This window comes from Garra rufa, unplaced genomic scaffold, assembly GCF_049309525.1.
Source record: "Garra rufa unplaced genomic scaffold, GarRuf1.0 hap1_unplaced_003, whole genome shotgun sequence".
NCBI classification, from domain to species: domain Eukaryota; kingdom Metazoa; phylum Chordata; class Actinopteri; order Cypriniformes; family Cyprinidae; genus Garra; species Garra rufa.
Genome location: NW_027394278.1, coordinates 3,435,691 through 3,457,354, shown reverse-complemented (window position 1 = coordinate 3,457,354; position 21,664 = coordinate 3,435,691). Strand labels below are relative to the sequence as shown.

Below are 21,664 nucleotides of genomic sequence, written 5' to 3'. Positions count from 1 at the left end.
CGCTGCTTAGCTTCCGAGATCAGACGAGATCGGGCGCTCTCAGCGCGGTATGGCCGTAAGCGAGGGCTGCTCCAAAAAGTGGGCTATTTAAAGATCAGCCTCCGTAAAAGCCAGCATATTATATAAATAGTGAAGAAAAGGCAAAAGCTTACAGCACCTGGTATTGCCAGGCGGTCTCCCATCCAAGTGTAACAATCGGCCTTATCAGCCGAGTTACAAGACTAAAATGGGGTCAGATTTAACTGTGAGAGATGACTAGTGGTTAAAAGAATGAGACATAAAAGAAGATTGGTTTAAATAGATTTGGTTTATTTACAAGGTTCACATAAAAGACTTTAAAACAACACGATAAAACGAGGTAAACGCTGTTAAAAGAATACAGTTCATTTGTCCATACCCTAAAAACAGTCCAAAAATCCCAGTGTGTTGATAAGTCCAATGTGAGTGTCCACCGGTGTATATACAATCCACAGAAAGTGTAATCCAAAGTTTGCAGGTGGTGAATGGAAAGGTGAGCTCTAAAATTAGCAACTCCTCAATCCAACAGTTTGGTGACTGTCCTTTGTTTGTCATGCTGCTCTCTTATACAGTTGTACTTCCTGCTTCCTGTCATGTGTCTAGTCACATGGCAGGCCAACCATCCATTTTTTAAAGACACACACTCACTTAAAATGTTAAGAGTAATAAAATGGCCTAAAAAACATGTAAAACACTTAAAACTCTATAATACATTTAAATGATTGTAATAAATAGAGCGGTAAAACACGTCTTTCTAAAAGCCAGCATATTATATAAATAGTGAAGAAAAGGCAAAAGCTTACAGCACCTGGTATTCCCAGGCGGTCTCCCATCCAAGTACTAAGCAGGCCCGACGCTGCTTAGCTTCCGAGATCAGACGAGATCGGGCGCTCTCAGCGCGGTATGGCCGTAAGCGAGGGCTGCTCCAAAAAGTGGGCTATTTAAAGATCAGCCTCCGTAAAAGCCAGCATATTATATAAATAGTGAAGAAAAGGCAAAAGCTTACAGCACCTGGTATTCCCAGGCGGTCTCCCATCCAAGTACTAAGCAGGCCCGACGCTGCTTAGCTTCCGAGATCAGACGAGATCGGGCGCTCTCAGCGCGGTATGGCCGTAAGCGAGGGCTGCTCCAAAAAGTGGGCTATTTAAAGATCAGCCTCCGTAAAAGCCAGCATATTATATAAATAGTGAAGAAAAGGCAAAAGCTTACAGCACCTGGTATTCCCAGGCGGTCTCCCATCCAAGTACTAAGCAGGCCCGACGCTGCTTAGCTTCCGAGATCAGACGAGATCGGGCGCTCTCAGCGCGGTATGGCCGTAAGCGAGGGCTGCTCCAAAAAGTGGGCTATTTAAAGATCAGCCTCCGTAAAAGCCAGCATATTATATAAATAGTGAAGAAAAGGCAAAAGCTTACAGCACCTGGTATTCCCAGGCGGTCTCCCATCCAAGTGTAACAATCGGCCTTATCAGCCGAGTTACAAGACTAAAATGGGATCAGATTTAACTGTGAGAGATGACTAGTGGTTAAAAGAATGAGACATAAAAGAAGATTGGTTTAAATAGATTTGGTTTATTTACAAGGTTCACATAAAAGACTTTAAAACAACACGATAAAACGAGGTAAACGCTGTTAAAAGAATACAGTTCATTTGTCCATACCCTAAAAACAGTCCAAGAATCCCAGTGTGTTGATAAGTCCAATGTGAGTGTCCACCGGTGTATATACAATCCACAGAAAGTGTAATCCAAAGTTTGCAGGTGGTGAATGGAAAGGTGAGCTCTAAAATTAGCAACTCCTCAATCCAACAGTTTGGTGACTGTCCTTTGTTTGTCATGCTGCTCTCTTATACAGTTGTACTTCCTGCTTCCTGTCATGTGTCTAGTCACATGGCAGGCCAACCATCCATTTTTTAAAGACACACACTCACTTAAAATGTTAAGAGTAATAAAATGGCCTAAAAAACATGTAAAACACTTAAAACTCTATAATACATTTAAATGATTGTAATAAATAGAGCGGTAAAACACGTCTTTCTAAAAGCCAGCATATTATATAAATAGTGAAGAAAAGGCAAAAGCTTACAGCACCTGGTATTCCCAGGCGGTCTCCCATCCAAGTACTAAGCAGGCCCGACGCTGCTTAGCTTCCGAGATCAGACGAGATCGGGCGCTCTCAGCGCGGTATGGCCGTAAGCGAGGGCTGCTCCAAAAAGTGGGCCATTTAAAGATCAGCCTCCGTAAAAGCCAGCATATTATATAAATAGTGAAGAAAAGGCAAAAGCTTACAGCACCTGGTATTGCCAGGCGGTCTCCCATCCAAGTGTAACAATCGGCCTTATCAGCCGAGTTACAAGACTAAAATGGGGTCAGATTTAACTGTGAGAGATGACTAGTGGTTAAAAGAATGAGACATAAAAGAAGATTGGTTTAAATAGATTTGGTTTATTTACAAGGTTCACATAAAAGACTTTAAAACAACACGATAAAACGAGGTAAACGCTGTTAAAAGAATACAGTTCATTTGTCCATACCCTAAAAACAGTCCAAGAATCCCAGTGTGTTGATAAGTCCAATGTGAGTGTCCACCGGTGTATATACAATCCACAGAAAGTGTAATCCAAAGTTTGCAGGTGGTGAATGGAAAGGTGAGCTCTAAAATTAGCAACTCCTCAATCCAACAGTTTGGTGACTGTCCTTTGTTTGTCATGCTGCTCTCTTATACAGTTGTACTTCCTGCTTCCTGTCATGTGTCTAGTCACATGGCAGGCCAACCATCCATTTTTTAAAGACACACACTCACTTAAAATGTTAAGAGTAATAAAATGGCCTAAAAAACATGTAAAACACTTAAAACTCTATAATACATTTAAATGATTGTAATAAATAGAGCGGTAAAACACGTCTTTCTAAAAGCCAGCATATTATATAAATAGTGAAGAAAAGGCAAAAGCTTACAGCACCTGGTATTCCCAGGCGGTCTCCCATCCAAGTACTAAGCAGGCCCGACGCTGCTTAGCTTCCGAGATCAGACGAGATCGGGCGCTCTCAGCGCGGTATGGCCGTAAGCGAGGGCTGCTCCAAAAAGTGGGCTATTTAAAGATCAGCCTCCGTAAAAGCCAGCATATTATATAAATAGTGAAGAAAAGGCAAAAGCTTACAGCACCTGGTATTCCCAGGCGGTCTCCCATCCAAGTACTAAGCAGGCCCGACGCTGCTTAGCTTCCGAGATCAGACGAGATCGGGCGCTCTCAGCGCGGTATGGCCGTAAGCGAGGGCTGCTCCAAAAAGTGGGCTATTTAAAGATCAGCCTCCGTAAAAGCCAGCATATTATATAAATAGTGAAGAAAAGGCAAAAGCTTACAGCACCTGGTATTCCCAGGCGGTCTCCCATCCAAGTGTAACAATCGGCCTTATCAGCCGAGTTACAAGACTAAAATGGGATCAGATTTAACTGTGAGAGATGACTAGTGGTTAAAAGAATGAGACATAAAAGAAGATTGGTTTAAATAGATTTGGTTTATTTACAAGGTTCACATAAAAGACTTTAAAACAACACGATAAAACGAGGTAAACGCTGTTAAAAGAATACAGTTCATTTGTCCATACCCTAAAAACAGTCCAAGAATCCCAGTGTGTTGATAAGTCCAATGTGAGTGTCCACCGGTGTATATACAATCCACAGAAAGTGTAATCCAAAGTTTGCAGGTGGTGAATGGAAAGGTGAGCTCTAAAATTAGCAACTCCTCAATCCAACAGTTTGGTGACTGTCCTTTGTTTGTCATGCTGCTCTCTTATACAGTTGTACTTCCTGCTTCCTGTCATGTGTCTAGTCACATGGCAGGCCAACCATCCATTTTTTAAAGACACACACTCACTTAAAATGTTAAGAGTAATAAAATGGCCTAAAAAACATGTAAAACACTTAAAACTCTATAATACATTTAAATGATTGTAATAAATAGAGCGGTAAAACACGTCTTTCTAAAAGCCAGCATATTATATAAATAGTGAAGAAAAGGCAAAAGCTTACAGCACCTGGTATTCCCAGGCGGTCTCCCATCCAAGTACTAAGCAGGCCCGACGCTGCTTAGCTTCCGAGATCAGACGAGATCGGGCGCTCTCAGCGCGGTATGGCCGTAAGCGAGGGCTGCTCCAAAAAGTGGGCTATTTAAAGATCAGCCTCCGTAAAAGCCAGCATATTATATAAATAGTGAAGAAAAGGCAAAAGCTTACAGGACCTGGTATTCCCAGGCGGTCTCCCATCCAAGTACTAAGCAGGCCCGACACTGCTTAGCTTCCGAGATCAGACGAGATCGGGCGCTCTCAGCGCGGTATGGCCGTAAGCGAGGGCTGCTCCAAAAAGTGGGCTATTTAAAGATCAGCCTCCGTAAAAGCCAGCATATTATATAAATAGTGAAGAAAAGGCAAAAGCTTACAGCACCTGGTATTCCCAGGCGGTCTCCCATCCAAGTACTAAGCAGGCCCGACGCTGCTTAGCTTCCGAGATCAGACGAGATCGGGCGCTCTCAGCGCGGTATGGCCGTAAGCGAGGGCTGCTCCAAAAAGTGGGCTATTTAAAGATCAGCCTCCGTAAAAGCCAGCATATTATATAAATAGTGAAGAAAAGGCAAAAGCTTACAGCACCTGGTATTCCCAGGCGGTCTCCCATCCAAGTGTAACAATCGGCCTTATCAGCCGAGTTACAAGACTAAAATGGGATCAGATTTAACTGTGAGAGATGACTAGTGGTTAAAAGAATGAGACATAAAAGAAGATTGGTTTAAATAGATTTGGTTTATTTACAAGGTTCACATAAAAGACTTTAAAACAACACGATAAAACGAGGTAAACGCTGTTAAAAGAATACAGTTCATTTGTCCATACCCTAAAAACAGTCCAAGAATCCCAGTGTGTTGATAAGTCCAATGTGAGTGTCCACCGGTGTATATACAATCCACAGAAAGTGTAATCCAAAGTTTGCAGGTGGTGAATGGAAAGGTGAGCTCTAAAATTAGCAACTCCTCAATCCAACAGTTTGGTGACTGTCCTTTGTTTGTCATGCTGCTCTCTTATACAGTTGTACTTCCTGCTTCCTGTCATGTGTCTAGTCACATGGCAGGCCAACCATCCATTTTTTAAAGACACACACTCACTTAAAATGTTAAGAGTAATAAAATGGCCTAAAAAACATGTAAAACACTTAAAACTCTATAATACATTTAAATGATTGTAATAAATAGAGCGGTAAAACACGTCTTTCTAAAAGCCAGCATATTATATAAATAGTGAAGAAAAGGCAAAAGCTTACAGCACCTGGTATTCCCAGGCGGTCTCCCATCCAAGTACTAAGCAGGCCCGACGCTGCTTAGCTTCCGAGATCAGACGAGATCGGGCGCTCTCAGCGCGGTATGGCCGTAAGCGAGGGCTGCTCCAAAAAGTGGGCCATTTAAAGATCAGCCTCCGTAAAAGCCAGCATATTATATAAATAGTGAAGAAAAGGCAAAAGCTTACAGCACCTGGTATTGCCAGGCGGTCTCCCATCCAAGTGTAACAATCGGCCTTATCAGCCGAGTTACAAGACTAAAATGGGGTCAGATTTAACTGTGAGAGATGACTAGTGGTTAAAAGAATGAGACATAAAAGAAGATTGGTTTAAATAGATTTGGTTTATTTACAAGGTTCACATAAAAGACTTTAAAACAACACGATAAAACGAGGTAAACGCTGTTAAAAGAATACAGTTCATTTGTCCATACCCTAAAAACAGTCCAAGAATCCCAGTGTGTTGATAAGTCCAATGTGAGTGTCCACCGGTGTATATACAATCCACAGAAAGTGTAATCCAAAGTTTGCAGGTGGTGAATGGAAAGGTGAGCTCTAAAATTAGCAACTCCTCAATCCAACAGTTTGGTGACTGTCCTTTGTTTGTCATGCTGCTCTCTTATACAGTTGTACTTCCTGCTTCCTGTCATGTGTCTAGTCACATGGCAGGCCAACCATCCATTTTTTAAAGACACACACTCACTTAAAATGTTAAGAGTAATAAAATGGCCTAAAAAACATGTAAAACACTTAAAACTCTATAATACATTTAAATGATTGTAATAAATAGAGCGGTAAAACACGTCTTTCTAAAAGCCAGCATATTATATAAATAGTGAAGAAAAGGCAAAAGCTTACAGCACCTGGTATTCCCAGGCGGTCTCCCATCCAAGTACTAAGCAGGCCCGACGCTGCTTAGCTTCCGAGATCAGACGAGATCGGGCGCTCTCAGCGCGGTATGGCCGTAAGCGAGGGCTGCTCCAAAAAGTGGGCTATTTAAAGATCAGCCTCCGTAAAAGCCAGCATATTATATAAATAGTGAAGAAAAGGCAAAAGCTTACAGCACCTGGTATTCCCAGGCGGTCTCCCATCCAAGTACTAAGCAGGCCCGACGCTGCTTAGCTTCCGAGATCAGACGAGATCGGGCGCTCTCAGCGCGGTATGGCCGTAAGCGAGGGCTGCTCCAAAAAGTGGGCTATTTAAAGATCAGCCTCCGTAAAAGCCAGCATATTATATAAATAGTGAAGAAAAGGCAAAAGCTTACAGCACCTGGTATTCCCAGGCGGTCTCCCATCCAAGTGTAACAATCGGCCTTATCAGCCGAGTTACAAGACTAAAATGGGATCAGATTTAACTGTGAGAGATGACTAGTGGTTAAAAGAATGAGACATAAAAGAAGATTGGTTTAAATAGATTTGGTTTATTTACAAGGTTCACATAAAAGACTTTAAAACAACACGATAAAACGAGGTAAACGCTGTTAAAAGAATACAGTTCATTTGTCCATACCCTAAAAACAGTCCAAGAATCCCAGTGTGTTGATAAGTCCAATGTGAGTGTCCACCGGTGTATATACAATCCACAGAAAGTGTAATCCAAAGTTTGCAGGTGGTGAATGGAAAGGTGAGCTCTAAAATGAGCAACTCCTCAATCCAACAGTTTGGTGACTGTCCTTTGTTTGTCATGCTGCTCTCTTATACAGTTGTACTTCCTGCTTCCTGTCATGTGTCTAGTCACATGGCAGGCCAACCATCCATTTTTTAAAGACACACACTCACTTAAAATGTTAAGAGTAATAAAATGGCCTAAAAAACATGTAAAACACTTAAAACTCTATAATACATTTAAATGATTGTAATAAATAGAGCGGTAAAACACGTCTTTCTAAAAGCCAGCATATTATATAAATAGTGAAGAAAAGGCAAAAGCTTACAGCACCTGGTATTCCCAGGCGGTCTCCCATCCAAGTACTAAGCAGGCCCGACGCTGCTTAGCTTCCGAGATCAGACGAGATCGGGCGCTCTTTTTTTTTTTTTTTTTTTTTTTATTGTACAAAAATCATTATATATTTGAATACACATTGAATACACAAATCAATAATACATTTTCATTACTACTGAAGAAGAACCCAATACACAACAAAACCGTTATCACCAATTTCCGAGTATTTAGCATTGTTCGTAAATAAACATTCGTAAATATTACATGACACAAGCATCTTTTTAACCCAATCATAACAACAAATAAAAGCCTAAAAGCTAAACCAACAAAAGTTCATCTTCCCCTGGCATGTAAAAGTGCATATTTTTTAAAATACATATGACATCTTTTGTGAAAATTTCATAAAAATCTCCCATAATATTTTCTGATTTAAAATAACTGTACAGCATTTTGACATGATCTTCTGCCATCCATTTAAAAAGAAACCAAAGGTTTAAAACAAAATCTCTGTTTTTCGCTATATTCCTTCTTTTCCATATAGCTTTTTTTGCCACAATTAAAAACAAATTAATGAGTTTCTTGTTTGGTTTATTCTCTGCTATTCCCAACATAAACATTCTACTCCAATTAAAATCCTCTTCGTTACCTCTTAAATCTTTGATTAGTTTCTTAAATTCGTTAAAAAATGGGATCAACTCCTTACAGAATAAAAACAAATGTAAAATTCCCTCATCTGGTTTAAAAGGTAATAACTTAACGTATTACAACTCACAAAACAAACAAAAATTAAACACAAAATGGAGGAGAGCCTTCCTCTCCCAACTGCTGCCAACCACTTCCTGTTGCTCTCTAGCGCCTCAGGTGGGGGTATGGCCGTAAGCGAGGGCTGTTCCAAAAAGTGGGCTATTTAAAGATCAGCCTCCGTAAGAGCCAGCATATTATATAAATAGTGAAGAAAAGGCAAAAGCTTACAGCACCTGGTATTCCCAGGCGGTCTCCCATCCAAGTACTAAGCAGGCCCGACGCTGCTTAGCTTCCGAGATCAGACGAGATCGGGCGCTCTTTTTTTTTTTTTTTTTTTTTTTTTAAAAGGCAAAAGCTTACAGCACCTGGTATTCCCAGGCGGTCTCCCATCCAAGTACTAAGCAGGCCCGACGCTGCTTAGCTTCCGAGATCAGACGAGATCGGGCGCTCTTTTTTTTTTTTTTTTTTTTTTTATTATTATTATACAAGTTTAAAATTCATTACATGAATGAAATAAAAATGACAATTAAATTACATTTGAGCATATACAATTCATCATCCACAAAATACATCAAAATCAAAACATCAATTTTCTGGCATTTCAATCCCATTTCCTTTTAACACTTCCTCCACTTGTTTTGAAAATATTTTGTAAAACAGCATCTCTTTTTTTTCCATTTTAAAATAATTCCACAGTGTTAAAATGTACTCCTCAACCTTACATTTAAATAATCTCCACAGATCTAATACACACCCTTTACTCTTTCCTAAATTCCTCCTTTTCCATATAGCACTTTTCGCCAAAACCAATAACAACTCTATCACTTTTTTATTCTTGCATTTTTCCTTCACTCCCAAAATTAAAGTTTGATTCCAGTCACTCTCTTCTTTCCCATCCCTTAAACTCTTAATCATTTTCTTTAACATTTGAAAAAATGTTTCCAATTTTTCACAAAATAAAAACAAATGTAGAATACCTTCATCCTGTTTTTTACATATTTTACAAATGGCATCACTTTCCTTCCCCATTATACAAAGCCTCATTTCCGAAAAAATCACATTATGTCTGATAAAATAGTCTAGACACTCCAAATCTGTACTTCCAATCCCACTTCTTATATTCTTCCAAATATCATTCTCTTCAATTCCATTAAAATGTCTCAACCACATTTGATTTGCATTGGGTTTCTTAAAAATATATTTTTTAAGACATTGATAAAACATCCTTACATTACACAATCTCAAATCCACCATTTTGTCTTCCATTTTCATATACACATCAACTTTGCTTTCTGTTTCTTCTCTTTTTTTAATTTCTTCCAACCACTCTTTTGGTACTGCACTTTTAACTTCATCATATTGTTTTTCCAGACTAGCCACACTATATTCTTCTTTTTCTTCTTCCATAGCATCTATAATCACTTGTAACGGCAAAAATCCATCTTTAAATTCATACAACACATCTTTGACTTGCCTTATCCCTACTTCCCACCATTTCTTAAAAAATAAAACTTGTCCATTAAAAACAATGTTACTGTTCAAGAAAATAGGTTGATTGAGGACCGTTTTTCTCCCAAATGGCTTAAAATCAATCTCCTTGAGAAAAAAACCCCAAGCAACTAAAACCTCTTTATAAAAATTTGGTATCCCCTCCATCATCCAATTTTTGAGTTTCATCCATAAAATGTTATCATTTAAAAATACATTCCCACATTTTGCTAAAAAATGTTTCATTGTAATTTTCCAATCTCCCTTTTTATCCATGTCCAAATATTTTTTAACCACCTTCACTCTCATACTTTTCTTTTTTAATTCTATATCAACAAGTCCCAACCCTCCCTCTTCTGGCCTTCCAATGAGTGTGTGGTATGCTATTCTTGGGGGTTTTTTCTCCCATATAAAATCCATAATATATTCTTTTACTCTTTTTTCCACCCATTTTGGCATTGAAACCACTGATAAAATGTACCACATTTTGGTTAACATTAAAACGTTCGCTATTAAAACCTTCCCTTTCAAATTCAAAATTCTTTTTTGCCAAAAATTCAATCTGTTTTTCATTGCACCTATAACCTCTTCCCACATTCTGTCTGTTGCACTCTTCTCATCTTTACCTAGCGTTACTCCTAAAATCTTCATTTCTTGTACTTCTTTAAAACCCAGAACCTCTTTTAAATCAGACACTTCTCCAAATCTCATATAAACAGTTTTTTCCGCATTTACTTTTGCTCCTGTACCTTTACAAAACCTTGTCACCCTTTCCATTACATTTTCAACACTTTTATAATCTTCCACAATTAGTGTAGTGTCATCTGCATATTGAAATACTTTTGTTTCTTCTAGTCCCTCCTCAATTTTTATCCCTTTTATTTCTTTATCTTTTTGAATTAACATCCCTAGTGGTTCTGCTATCAGCGTATATAGCTGTGCTGATAATGGACATCCTTGTCTAATGGATCTTGTGACATTAAAAGGATTGGTTAAAAAGCCGTTACATTTTACTCTTGTCATTATATTTCTATATAAAATCCTTAACCACTCTTTAAAATTCTCCCCAAAACCAAAATGATCTAAAATCGAAAATAAAAACTCATGCTCCACTCTATCGAAAGCCTTCTCGAAGTCTAGGCTAATTATATATCCTTTCCTATTATTTTCCTTTAAAATACTCATTATGTCTCGTATACCACTTGTTGTATCCGCTATATCCCTCCCTGTCACCCCGTAGGCCTGGTTTGTCTCAATTATTTTTGGTAAGACATTCTTCAATCTACTTGATAAAATTTTAGCTAAAATCTTCAAATCTGCATTCAACATTGTAATCGGCCTATAATTCTTCAAACTCTTATTATCACCTTTTCTTTTATAAATCAACTTCATTAGTCCCATACTCATTCTTTGATCCAGCTCTTTTTTCTTAAATATTTCATCATACACTTCTTTTAAGATCTTACTTATTTCCTTCTTAAAAATCTTATAAAATTCATTCACTATTCCATCTATTCCCGGACTTTTGTTACTTTTTAGACTTTCTATCGCTTGTATTATCTCTTCTTCCTTTATTTCCTCGTCACAGTCTTTTTTGTCTTCTTCTTCTACTCTCGCTTTGATATGTTGCAGTAAGTAATTTTTGTTTTCCTCTTCTATACCTTCCTCTCTAAACAAGTCTTCATAAAAAATCCTTACTTCATTTAAGAGTAACTCTGTTCCTATTATGGACTCTTCATCTTTGTTTTTTAGTTCTTTTATTGTATCTGCCCTTCCCCTTCTTCTTTCTAGGTCAAAAAAAAATTTAGTACATTTTTCCCCTTCTATTGTGTATCTAGCTTTGCTCCTTAGTCTTGCCCCTTGACATTTTTCCTCTTCCATTTTCTTAAGCTTCTCTTCTAACTCTACTATTTTTTGAATATCCATTACCTTTTCCTTTGTTTCTTTTCTTAAACTTTCTCTAATTCCCTGTTCTTTAGCATTTTTGGCTTTTCTCATACCTTTACTAAATTCAATTGAATACTTCTTTATTTCATATTTTACATTTTCCCACCATATTCGTTTGTCTTCCCCATACATGCCATCCTTCTTTTCCTGTTCCATTAAATCATATATTCCCAATTTGTAATTCTCATCTTTTAAAATTCCAGAATTTAAAATCCACACCCCTGGTCCTTTATCCTCCTTGTTAAAATCTATTTTCCACCTTATCATCTTGTGATCACTAAAACTAGTGTCACTATAAACAATATCATCAATAAAATAATCTATATCCCTTGTACTTAAAATAAAATCAATTCTCGTTTGATTCAAAAAGTTACCAACCAAGCTCCTTCTAGTAAATTCTTTTTTGTTTTCATGTCTCTCCCTCCACACATCAGTCATGTTTCTTTCTTCCATTAAAGATACCAGCTCTTTTCTTCCCATGTCTGTTCTAAAAACCATTCCCTCCGCTATATCTCTTTTACTAAACACAGTGTTAAAATCTCCTACAATTATTACTGACTTCCATTTATCTATTATTCCTCTAATGTTTTCAAAAAACTCCCTTTTTTCTTTCTCTTCTGTTGGCGCATGAACATTCATTAAAATAAACTCTTTTTCCCCGTGACTTATTTCAACAGCATTACATTTTCCTTTTCCATCATTATATATTTCTTTCACTTTGCAGTCAATATCATTTCTTATTAAAATCGCCACTCCACTTCCTAACTTTACATCTCCATTACTATAAAACATTTCACCATTCCACATCTTTTTGACATTGTCAATTACCTCCTTTTTCCAGTTCGTTTCCTGAAATACAATAATGTCTTCTTTCTTGCATAGTTCTAGAGTATTTTTCAGTTTGTTCATATTCATTAATCCTCTTGCATTCCAGCATACAAAATTTAAAACCATACTGTACAAAAATAAATAATTAAAAACAGTCATTCTTGATTATCTTCTCCATCTTCCCCACTCAACACCTCAATTTTATTCTCTGAATACTTAAGTCTTTTCCTTTTTGCCATTTCCAAATTAGGTATTACCTTCAGTTGTTTTCTCCGTGGCATTATTCCCAGTCCTCTGTCCTTTTGGTTCTTTATTCCTTCCTCTCCTGTCAGTTCTACTACAATCAGTTCTCCTCCCCTTGATAGTGTTTCTTCCGCTGATTTCTCTTCCTCCATTCTTTCCTCCTGATCTTCTACTTCCTGTTGCTCTTCTTTTTCTTGTTCTTTACTAGTCCCATGTCCCTCTCTTCCAGTTATCTCGTACTGCTCTTCCTCTTCGTTTGTTTCTTGGGTTTCTGTAGTGTTGTTATGCATCTGCCCGTTCATTTGTTGCTCCTCCTCTTCCTCGTTGTTCTGCATCCAGCATTCACATTTGTTTAGCGTTTTAAAACAGTCTGGACACTTCACTGCATTGCATTCCCGTGCAAAATGACCATGCTCCTCACATTTGCGACACTTAAAGTCTGGACAATCCTTCAGGAAATGCTCCGGGCTCATACACAACCGGCAGGTTTTAACCTGCTTATTGTGTATCACCCGAAAATGCTGAGTTCCTTCTGCTGTCTCAAACCGCGTACTGTATGGGAGCGACGCCACCTCTCTTGGGAATTTAGCTTTGATGAACCTTGTTCCATCTTCAATATCCGTACCTGGATAACATCTCCTCTTCATACTTGAGACAGGGATAACTCCCCACCCCTCCAGTTTCGTTATGATGTCGTCGTCACTCAGATAGACGGGTATATGCATAAAAGACACCACATACTCCCTGTCTTCCAACTTCCTCACTTCACAAATGTGTCCATTGATATCCAGTCCATTTAACAGTTCATCACAACATTCCTCAGATTCCATTGTTACCTCATATTGTTTCTGTTGTTTCGGGCGCACCGCCAAAATTCCCTTCACACCGATTTTCTTCGTTATTGCTTTAATGATACTCTCTGCATTGCCATCTCTTGTTTCACTCACATCAATAGTTATTGTTGCCTCTTTCCTGTATAGCCTCTTTGTGCTGCTTATGATCCTTTCTCGTTGTCCTAATTCAGTCCTTTGTTCTTTTGCCATCTCTATCTCTGCCGCCATTTCCTTGTTGCTGCCGTGTAGTCCGTCCGAATCACTCATACTTGCGAAAAAACAACAAACACAAACCACTTCCCAGACAGCACACGGCTGCTGGTTAGTGGTTTAAAACAAAAAAACTAACTAACACAAACCAAAACTTATTTTCACTCACACTAACCAAATAAATCGAGAAGGTAAGAGTATCTCTCTTTCCAAACTGCAGTCACACACTTCCTGGTTTGCTCTAGGGCGCTCTCAGGGTGGTGTGGCCGTAAGCGAGGGCTGCTCCAAAAAGTGGGCTATTTAAAGATCAGCCTCCGTAAGAGCCAGCATATTATATAAATAGTGAAGAAAAGGCAAAAGCTTACAGCACCTGGTATTCCCAGGCGGTCTCCCATCCAAGTGTAACAATCGGCCTTATCAGCCGAGTTACAAGACTAAAATGGGATCAGATTTAACTGTGAGAGATGACTAGTGGTTAAAAGAATGAGACATAAAAGAAGATTGGTTTAAATAGATTTGGTTTATTTACAAGGTTCACATAAAAGACTTTAAAACAACACGATAAAACGAGGTAAACGCTGTTAAAAGAATACAGTTCATTTGTCCATACCCTAAAAACAGTCCAAGAATCCCAGTGTGTTGATAAGTCCAATGTGAGTGTCCACCGGTGTATATACAATCCACAGAAAGTGTAATCCAAAGTTTGCAGGTGGTGAATGGAAAGGTGAGCTCTAAAATTAGCAACTCCTCAATCCAACAGTTTGGTGACTGTCCTTTGTTTGTCATGCTGCTCTCTTATACAGTTGTACTTCCTGCTTCCTGTCATGTGTCTAGTCACATGGCAGGCCAACCATCCATTTTTTAAAGACACACACTCACTTAAAATGTTAAGAGTAATAAAATGGCCTAAAAAACATGTAAAACACTTAAAACTCTATAATACATTTAAATGATTGTAATAAATAGAGCGGTAAAACACGTCTTTCTAAAAGCCAGCATATTATATAAATAGTGAAGAAAAGGCAAAAGCTTACAGCACCTGGTATTCCCAGGCGGTCTCCCATCCAAGTACTAAGCAGGCCCGACGCTGCTTAGCTTCCGAGATCAGACGAGATCGGGCGCTCTCAGCGCGGTATGGCCGTAAGCGAGGGCTGCTCCAAAAAGTGGGCTATTTAAAGATCAGCCTCCGTAAAAGCCAGCATATTATATAAATAGTGAAGAAAAGGCAAAAGCTTACAGCACCTGGTATTCCCAGGCGGTCTCCCATCCAAGTGTAACAATCGGCCTTATCAGCCGAGTTACAAGACTAAAATGGGATCAGATTTAACTGTGAGAGATGACTAGTGGTTAAAAGAATGAGACATAAAAGAAGATTGGTTTAAATAGATTTGGTTTATTTACAAGGTTCACATAAAAGACTTTAAAACAACACGATAAAACGAGGTAAACGCTGTTAAAAGAATACAGTTCATTTGTCCATACCCTAAAAACAGTCCAAGAATCCCAGTGTGTTGATAAGTTCAATGTGAGTGTCCACCGGTGTATATACAATCCACAGAAAGTGTAATCCAAAGTTTGCAGGTGGTGAATGGAAAGGTGAGCTCTAAAATGAGCAACTCCTCAATCCAACAGTTTGGTGACTGTCCTTTGTTTGTCATGCTGCTCTCTTATACAGTTGTACTTCCTGCTTCCTGTCATGTGTCTAGTCACATGGCAGGCCAACCATCCATTTTTAAAGACACACACTCACTTAAAATGTTAAGAGTAATAAAATGGCCTAAAAAACATGTAAAACACTTAAAACTCTATAATACATTTAAATGATTGTAATAAATAGAGCGGTAAAACACGTCTTTCTAAAAGCCAGCATATTATATAAATAGTGAAGAAAAGGCAAAAGCTTACAGCACCTGGTATTCCCAGGCGGTCTCCCATCCAAGTACTAAGCAGGCCCGACGCTGCTTAGCTTCCGAGATCAGACGAGATCGGGCGCTCTCAGCGCGGTATGGCCGTAAGCGAGGGCTGCTCCAAAAAGTGGGCTATTTAAAGATCAGCCTCCGTAAAAGCCAGCATATTATATAAATAGTGAAGAAAAGGCAAAAGCTTACAGCACCTGGTATTCCCAGGCGGTCTCCCATCCAAGTACTAAGCAGGCCCGACGCTGCTTAGCTTCCGAGATCAGACGAGATCGGGCGCTCTCAGCGCGGTATGGCCGTAAGCGAGGGCTGCTCCAAAAAGTGGGCTATTTAAAGATCAGCCTCCGTAAAAGCCAGCATATTATATAAATAGTGAAGAAAAGGCAAAAGCTTACAGCACCTGGTATTCCCAGGCGGTCTCCCATCCAAGTACTAAGCAGGCCCGACGCTGCTTAGCTTCCGAGATCAGACGAGATCGGGCGCTCTCAGCGCGGTATGGCCGTAAGCGAGGGCTGCTCCAAAAAGTGGGCTATTTAAAGATCAGCCTCCGTAAAAGCCAGCATATTATATAAATAGTGAAGAAAAGGCAAAAGCTTACAGCACCTGGTATTCCCAGGCGGTCTCCCATCCAAGTGTAACAATCGGCCTTATCAGCCGAGTTACAAGACTAAAATGGGATCAGATTTAACTGTGAGAGATGACTAGTGGTTAAAAGAATGAGACATAAAAGAAGATTGGTTTAAATAGATTTGGTTTATTTACAAGGTTCACATAAAAGACTTTAAAACAACACGATAAAACGAGGTAAACGCTGTTAAAAGAATACAGTTCATTTGTCCATACCCTAAAAACAGTCCAAGAATCCCAGTGTGTTGATAAGTCCAATGTGAGTGTCCACCGGTGTATATACAATCCACAGAAAGTGTAATCCAAAGTTTGCAGGTGGTGAATGGAAAGGTGAGCTCTAAAATTAGCAACTCCTCAATCCAACAGTTTGGTGACTGTCCTTTGTTTGTCATGCTGCTCTCTTATACAGTTGTACTTCCTGCTTCCTGTCATGTGTCTAGTCACATGGCAGGCCAACCATCCATTTTTTAAAGACACACACTCACTTAAAATGTTAAGAGTAATAAAATGGCCTAAAAAACATGTAAAACACTTAAAACTCTATAATACATTTAAATGATTGTAATAAATAGAGCGGTAAAACACGTCTTTCTAAAAGCCAGCATATTATATAAATAGTGAAGAAAAGGCAAAAGCTTACAGCACCTGGTATTCCCAGGCGGTCTCCCATCCAAGTACTAAGCAGGCCCGACGCTGCTTAGCTTCCGAGATCAGACGAGATCGGGCGCTCTCAGCGCGGTATGGCCGTAAGCGAGGGCTGCTCCAAAAAGTGGGCTATTTAAAGATCAGCCTCCGTAAAAGCCAGCATATTATATAAATAGTGAAGAAAAGGCAAAAGCTTACAGCACCTGGTATTCCCAGGCGGTCTCCCATCCAAGTGTAACAATCGGCCTTATCAGCCGAGTTACAAGACTAAAATGGGATCAGATTTAACTGTGAGAGATGACTAGTGGTTAAAAGAATGAGACATAAAAGAAGATTGGTTTAAATAGATTTGGTTTATTTACAAGGTTCACATAAAAGACTTTAAAACAACACGATAAAACGAGGTAAACGCTGTTAAAAGAATACAGTTCATTTGTCCATACCCTAAAAACAGTCCAAGAATCCCAGTGTGTTGATAAGTCCAATGTGAGTGTCCACCGGTGTATATACAATCCACAGAAAGTGTAATCCAAAGTTTGCAGGTGGTGAATGGAAAGGTGAGCTCTAAAATTAGCAACTCCTCAATCCAACAGTTTGGTGACTGTCCTTTGTTTGTCATGCTGCTCTCTTATACAGTTGTACTTCCTGCTTCCTGTCATGTGTCTAGTCACATGGCAGGCCAACCATCCATTTTTTAAAGACACACACTCACTTAAAATGTTAAGAGTAATAAAATGGCCTAAAAAACATGTAAAACACTTAAAACTCTATAATACATTTAAATGATTGTAATAAATAGAGCGGTAAAACACGTCTTTCTAAAAGCCAGCATATTATATAAATAGTGAAGAAAAGGCAAAAGCTTACAGCACCTGGTATTCCCAGGCGGTCTCCCATCCAAGTACTAAGCAGGCCCGACGCTGCTTAGCGTCCGAGATCAGACGAGATCGGGCGCTCTCAGCGCAGTATGGCCGTAAGCGAGGGCTGCTCCAAAAAGTGGGCTATTTAAAGATCAGCCTCCGTAAAAGCCAGCATATTATATAAATAGTGAAGAAAAGGCAAAAGCTTACAGCACCTGGTATTCCCAGGCGGTCTCCCATCCAAGTACTAAGCAGGCCCGACACTGCTTAGCTTCCGAGATCAGACGAGATCGGGCGCTCTCAGCGCGGTATGGCCGTAAGCGAGGGCTGCTCCAAAAGTGGGCTATTTAAAGATCAGCCTCCGTAAAAGCCAGCATATTATATAAATAGTGAAGAAAAGGCAAAAGCTTACAGCACCTGGTATTCCCAGGCGGTCTCCCATCCAAGTACTAAGCAGGCCCGACGCTGCTTAGCTTCCGAGATCAGACGAGATCGGGCGCTCTCAGCGCGGTATGGCCGTAAGCGAGGGCTGCTCCAAAAAGTGGGCTATTTAAAGATCAGCCTCCGTAAAAGCCAGCATATTATATAAATAGTGAAGAAAAGGCAAAAGCTTACAGCACCTGGTATTCCCAGGCGGTCTCCCATCCAAGTGTAACAATCGGCCTTATCAGCCGAGTTACAAGACTAAAATGGGATCAGATTTAACTGTGAGAGATGACTAGTGGTTAAAAGAATGAGACATAAAAGAAGATTGGTTTAAATAGATTTGGTTTATTTACAAGGTTCACATAAAAGACTTTAAAACAACACGATAAAACGAGGTAAACGCTGTTAAAAGAATACAGTTCATTTGTCCATACCCTAAAAACAGTCCAAGAATCCCAGTGTGTTGATAAGTCCAATGTGAGTGTCCACCGGTGTATATACAATCCACAGAAAGTGTAATCCAAAGTTTGCAGGTGGTGAATGGAAAGGTGAGCTCTAAAATTAGCAACTCCTCAATCCAACAGTTTGGTGACTGTCCTTTGTTTGTCATGCTGCTCTCTTATACAGTTGTACTTCCTGCTTCCTGTCATGTGTCTAGTCACATGGCAGGCCAACCATCCATTTTTTAAAGACACACACTCACTTAAAATGTTAAGAGTAATAAAATGGCCTAAAAAACATGTAAAACACTTAAAACTCTATAATACATTTAAATGATTGTAATAAATAGAGCGGTAAAACACGTCTTTCTAAAAGCCAGCATATTATATAAATAGTGAAGAAAAGGCAAAAGCTTACAGCACCTGGTATTCCCAGGCGGTCTCCCATCCAAGTACTAAGCAGGCCCGACGCTGCTTAGCGTCCGAGATCAGACGAGATCGGGCGCTCTCAGCGCAGTATGGCCGTAAGCGAGGGCTGCTCCAAAAAGTGGGCTATTTAAAGATCAGCCTCCGTAAAAGCCAGCATATTATATAAATAGTGAAGAAAAGGCAAAAGCTTACAGCACCTGGTATTCCCAGGCGGTCTCCCATCCAAGTACTAAGCAGGCCCGACACTGCTTAGCTTCCGAGATCAGACGAGATCGGGCGCTCTCAGCGCGGTATGGCCGTAAGCGAGGGCTGCTCCAAAAGTGGGCTATTTAAAGATCAGCCTCCGTAAAAGCCAGCATATTATATAAATAGTGAAGAAAAGGCAAAAGCTTACAGCACCTGGTATTCCCAGGCGGTCTCCCATCCAAGTACTAAGCAGGCCCGACGCTGCTTAGCTTCCGAGATCAGACGAGATCGGGCGCTCTCAGCGCGGTATGGCCGTAAGCGAGGGCTGCTCCAAAAAGTGGGCTATTTAAAGATCAGCCTCCGTAAAAGCCAGCATATTATATAAATAGTGAAGAAAAGGCAAAAGCTTACAGCACCTGGTATTCCCAGGCGGTCTCCCATCCAAATACTAAGCAGGCCCGACGCTGCTTAGCTTCCGAGATCAGACGAGATCGGGCGCTCTCAGCGCGGTATGGCCGTAAGCGAGGGCTGCTCCAAAAAGTGGGCTATTTAAAGATCAGCCTCCGTAAAAGCCAGCATATTATATAAATAGTGAAGAAAAGGCAAAAGCTTACAGCACCTGGTATTCCCAGGCGGTCTCCCATCCAAGTGTAACAATCGGCCTTATCAGCCGAGTTACAAGACTAAAATGGGATCAGATTTAACTGTGAGAGATGACTAGTGGTTAAAAGAATGAGACATAAAAGAAGATTGGTTTAAATAGATTTGGTTTATTTACAAGGTTCACATAAAAGACTTTAAAACAACACGATAAAACGAGGTAAACGCTGTTAAAAGAATACAGTTCATTTGTCCATACCCTAAAAACAGTCCAAGAATCCCAGTGTGTTGATAAGTCCAATGTGAGTGTCCACCGGTGTATATACAATCCACAGAAAGTGTAATCCAAAGTTTGCAGGTGGTGAATGGAAAGGTGAGCTCTAAAATGAGCAACTCCTCAATCCAACAGTTTGGTGACTGTCCTTTGTTTGTCATGCTGCTCTCTTATACAGTTGTACTTCCTGCTTCCTGTCATGTGTCTAGTCACATGGCAGGCCAACCATCCATTTTTTAAAGACACACACTCACTTAAAATGTTAAGAGTAATAAAATGGCCTAAAAAACATGTAAAACACTTAAAACTCTATAATACATTTAAATGATTGTAATAAATAGAGCGGTAAAACACGTCTTTCTAAAAGCCAGCATATTATATAAATAGTGAAGAAAAGGCAAAAGCTTACAGCACCTGGTATTCCCAGGCGGTCTCCCATCCAAGTACTAAGCAGGCCCGACACTGCTTAGCTTCCGAGATCAGACGAGATCGGGCGCTCTCAGCGCGGTATGGCCGTAAGCGAGGGCTGCTCCAAAAAGTGGGCTATTTAAAGATCAGCCTCCGTAAAAGCCAGCATATTATATAAATAGTGAAGAAAAGGCAAAAGCTTACAGCACCTGGTATTCCCAGGCGGTCTCCCATCCAAGTACTAAGCAGGCCCGACGCTGCTTAGCTTCCGAGATCAGACGAGATCGGGCGCTCTCAGCGCGGTATGGCCGTAAGCGAGGGCTGCTCCAAAAAGTGGGCTATTTAAAGATCAGCCTCCGTAAAAGCCAGCATATTATATAAATAGTGAAGAAAAGGCAAAAGCTTACAGCACCTGGTATTCCCAGGCGGTCTCCCATCCAAGTGTAACAATCGGCCTTATCAGCCGAGTTACAAGACTAAAATGGGATCAGATTTAACTGTGAGAGATGACTAGTGGTTAAAAGAATGAGACATAAAAGAAGATTGGTTTAAATAGATTTGGTTTATTTACAAGGTTCACATAAAAGACTTTAAAACAACACGATAAAACGAGGTAAACGCTGTTAAAAGAATACAGTTCATTTGTCCATACCCTAAAAACAGTCCAAGAATCCCAGTGTGTTGATAAGTCCAATGTGAGTGTCCACCGGTGTATATACAATCCACAGAAAGTGTAATCCAAAGTTTGCAGGTGGTGAATGGAAAGGTGAGCTCTAAAATTAGCAACTCCTCAATCCAACAGTTTGGTGACTGTCCTTTGTTTGTCATGCTGCTCTCTTATACAGTTGTACTTCCTGCTTCCTGTCATGTGTCTAGTCACATGGCAGGCCAACCATCCATTTTTTAAAGACACACACTCACTTAAAATGTTAAGAGTAATAAAATGGCCTAAAAAACATGTAAAACACTTAAAACTCTATAATACATTTAAATGATTGTAATAAATAGAGCGGTAAAACACGTCTTTCTAAAAGCCAGCATATTATATAAATAGTGAAGAAAAGGCAAAAGCTTACAGCACCTGGTATTCCCAGGCGGTCTCCCATCCAAGTACTAAGCAGGCCCGACGCTGCTTAGCTTCCGAGATCAGACGAGATCGGGCGCTCTCAGCGCGGTATGGCCGTAAGCGAGGGCTGCTCCAAAAAGTGGGCTATTTAAAGATCAGCCTCCGTAAGAGCCAGCATATTATATAAATAGTGAAGAAAAGGCAAAAGCTTACAG

General features: G+C 39.9%; 28 non-coding genes across 28 annotated transcripts in view; all 28 read right to left on the bottom strand.

The window, feature by feature from the left end:
- The window catches only part of LOC141311592 (5S ribosomal RNA), a 119-nt gene extending 58 nt beyond the window's left edge, over positions 1-61 (bottom strand). Inside the window, exon 1 of the ribosomal RNA XR_012349051.1 lies at positions 1-61. This exon is cut by the window's left edge and continues 58 nt beyond it. This is a non-coding gene — a ribosomal RNA (5S ribosomal RNA).
- A 753-nt stretch (positions 62-814) lies between these two features.
- On the bottom strand, positions 815-933 carry LOC141311591 (5S ribosomal RNA). The gene has a single exon (XR_012349050.1). It is a non-coding gene; the product is annotated as a 5S ribosomal RNA (ribosomal RNA).
- An 84-nt stretch (positions 934-1,017) lies between these two features.
- LOC141311590 (5S ribosomal RNA) lies at positions 1,018-1,136 on the bottom strand. Its single transcript, XR_012349049.1, has one exon. It is a non-coding gene; the product is annotated as a 5S ribosomal RNA (ribosomal RNA).
- An 84-nt stretch (positions 1,137-1,220) lies between these two features.
- Positions 1,221-1,339, bottom strand: LOC141311588 (5S ribosomal RNA). The gene has a single exon (XR_012349047.1). It is a non-coding gene; the product is annotated as a 5S ribosomal RNA (ribosomal RNA).
- Positions 1,340-2,092: 753 nt separating this feature from the next.
- Positions 2,093-2,211, bottom strand: LOC141311586 (5S ribosomal RNA). The gene has a single exon (XR_012349046.1). It is a non-coding gene; the product is annotated as a 5S ribosomal RNA (ribosomal RNA).
- A 753-nt stretch (positions 2,212-2,964) lies between these two features.
- LOC141311585 (5S ribosomal RNA) lies at positions 2,965-3,083 on the bottom strand. The gene has a single exon (XR_012349045.1). It is a non-coding gene; the product is annotated as a 5S ribosomal RNA (ribosomal RNA).
- Positions 3,084-3,167: 84 nt separating this feature from the next.
- Positions 3,168-3,286, bottom strand: LOC141311584 (5S ribosomal RNA). Its single transcript, XR_012349044.1, has one exon. It is a non-coding gene; the product is annotated as a 5S ribosomal RNA (ribosomal RNA).
- Positions 3,287-4,039: 753 nt separating this feature from the next.
- On the bottom strand, positions 4,040-4,158 carry LOC141311583 (5S ribosomal RNA). The gene has a single exon (XR_012349043.1). It is a non-coding gene; the product is annotated as a 5S ribosomal RNA (ribosomal RNA).
- An 84-nt stretch (positions 4,159-4,242) lies between these two features.
- On the bottom strand, positions 4,243-4,361 carry LOC141310329 (5S ribosomal RNA). Its single transcript, XR_012347873.1, has one exon. It is a non-coding gene; the product is annotated as a 5S ribosomal RNA (ribosomal RNA).
- Positions 4,362-4,445: 84 nt separating this feature from the next.
- Positions 4,446-4,564, bottom strand: LOC141311582 (5S ribosomal RNA). The gene has a single exon (XR_012349042.1). It is a non-coding gene; the product is annotated as a 5S ribosomal RNA (ribosomal RNA).
- Positions 4,565-5,317: 753 nt separating this feature from the next.
- LOC141311581 (5S ribosomal RNA) lies at positions 5,318-5,436 on the bottom strand. The gene has a single exon (XR_012349040.1). It is a non-coding gene; the product is annotated as a 5S ribosomal RNA (ribosomal RNA).
- A 753-nt stretch (positions 5,437-6,189) lies between these two features.
- On the bottom strand, positions 6,190-6,308 carry LOC141311580 (5S ribosomal RNA). Its single transcript, XR_012349039.1, has one exon. It is a non-coding gene; the product is annotated as a 5S ribosomal RNA (ribosomal RNA).
- Positions 6,309-6,392: 84 nt separating this feature from the next.
- LOC141311579 (5S ribosomal RNA) lies at positions 6,393-6,511 on the bottom strand. Its single transcript, XR_012349038.1, has one exon. It is a non-coding gene; the product is annotated as a 5S ribosomal RNA (ribosomal RNA).
- Positions 6,512-14,599: 8,088 nt separating this feature from the next.
- On the bottom strand, positions 14,600-14,718 carry LOC141311578 (5S ribosomal RNA). Its single transcript, XR_012349037.1, has one exon. It is a non-coding gene; the product is annotated as a 5S ribosomal RNA (ribosomal RNA).
- A 752-nt stretch (positions 14,719-15,470) lies between these two features.
- On the bottom strand, positions 15,471-15,589 carry LOC141311575 (5S ribosomal RNA). Its single transcript, XR_012349035.1, has one exon. It is a non-coding gene; the product is annotated as a 5S ribosomal RNA (ribosomal RNA).
- Positions 15,590-15,673: 84 nt separating this feature from the next.
- LOC141311574 (5S ribosomal RNA) lies at positions 15,674-15,792 on the bottom strand. Its single transcript, XR_012349034.1, has one exon. It is a non-coding gene; the product is annotated as a 5S ribosomal RNA (ribosomal RNA).
- An 84-nt stretch (positions 15,793-15,876) lies between these two features.
- LOC141311573 (5S ribosomal RNA) lies at positions 15,877-15,995 on the bottom strand. Its single transcript, XR_012349033.1, has one exon. It is a non-coding gene; the product is annotated as a 5S ribosomal RNA (ribosomal RNA).
- Positions 15,996-16,748: 753 nt separating this feature from the next.
- LOC141311572 (5S ribosomal RNA) lies at positions 16,749-16,867 on the bottom strand. Its single transcript, XR_012349032.1, has one exon. It is a non-coding gene; the product is annotated as a 5S ribosomal RNA (ribosomal RNA).
- A 753-nt stretch (positions 16,868-17,620) lies between these two features.
- On the bottom strand, positions 17,621-17,739 carry LOC141310263 (5S ribosomal RNA). Its single transcript, XR_012347807.1, has one exon. It is a non-coding gene; the product is annotated as a 5S ribosomal RNA (ribosomal RNA).
- An 84-nt stretch (positions 17,740-17,823) lies between these two features.
- LOC141309824 (5S ribosomal RNA) lies at positions 17,824-17,942 on the bottom strand. Its single transcript, XR_012347372.1, has one exon. It is a non-coding gene; the product is annotated as a 5S ribosomal RNA (ribosomal RNA).
- An 83-nt stretch (positions 17,943-18,025) lies between these two features.
- Positions 18,026-18,144, bottom strand: LOC141311571 (5S ribosomal RNA). The gene has a single exon (XR_012349031.1). It is a non-coding gene; the product is annotated as a 5S ribosomal RNA (ribosomal RNA).
- A 753-nt stretch (positions 18,145-18,897) lies between these two features.
- On the bottom strand, positions 18,898-19,016 carry LOC141310262 (5S ribosomal RNA). The gene has a single exon (XR_012347806.1). It is a non-coding gene; the product is annotated as a 5S ribosomal RNA (ribosomal RNA).
- An 84-nt stretch (positions 19,017-19,100) lies between these two features.
- Positions 19,101-19,219, bottom strand: LOC141309823 (5S ribosomal RNA). Its single transcript, XR_012347371.1, has one exon. It is a non-coding gene; the product is annotated as a 5S ribosomal RNA (ribosomal RNA).
- Positions 19,220-19,302: 83 nt separating this feature from the next.
- Positions 19,303-19,421, bottom strand: LOC141311570 (5S ribosomal RNA). The gene has a single exon (XR_012349029.1). It is a non-coding gene; the product is annotated as a 5S ribosomal RNA (ribosomal RNA).
- An 84-nt stretch (positions 19,422-19,505) lies between these two features.
- LOC141309966 (5S ribosomal RNA) lies at positions 19,506-19,624 on the bottom strand. The gene has a single exon (XR_012347513.1). It is a non-coding gene; the product is annotated as a 5S ribosomal RNA (ribosomal RNA).
- Positions 19,625-20,377: 753 nt separating this feature from the next.
- Positions 20,378-20,496, bottom strand: LOC141309822 (5S ribosomal RNA). Its single transcript, XR_012347370.1, has one exon. It is a non-coding gene; the product is annotated as a 5S ribosomal RNA (ribosomal RNA).
- Positions 20,497-20,580: 84 nt separating this feature from the next.
- On the bottom strand, positions 20,581-20,699 carry LOC141311569 (5S ribosomal RNA). Its single transcript, XR_012349028.1, has one exon. It is a non-coding gene; the product is annotated as a 5S ribosomal RNA (ribosomal RNA).
- Positions 20,700-21,452: 753 nt separating this feature from the next.
- LOC141311568 (5S ribosomal RNA) lies at positions 21,453-21,571 on the bottom strand. The gene has a single exon (XR_012349027.1). It is a non-coding gene; the product is annotated as a 5S ribosomal RNA (ribosomal RNA).
- Between the last annotated feature and the right edge of the window lie 93 nt (positions 21,572-21,664).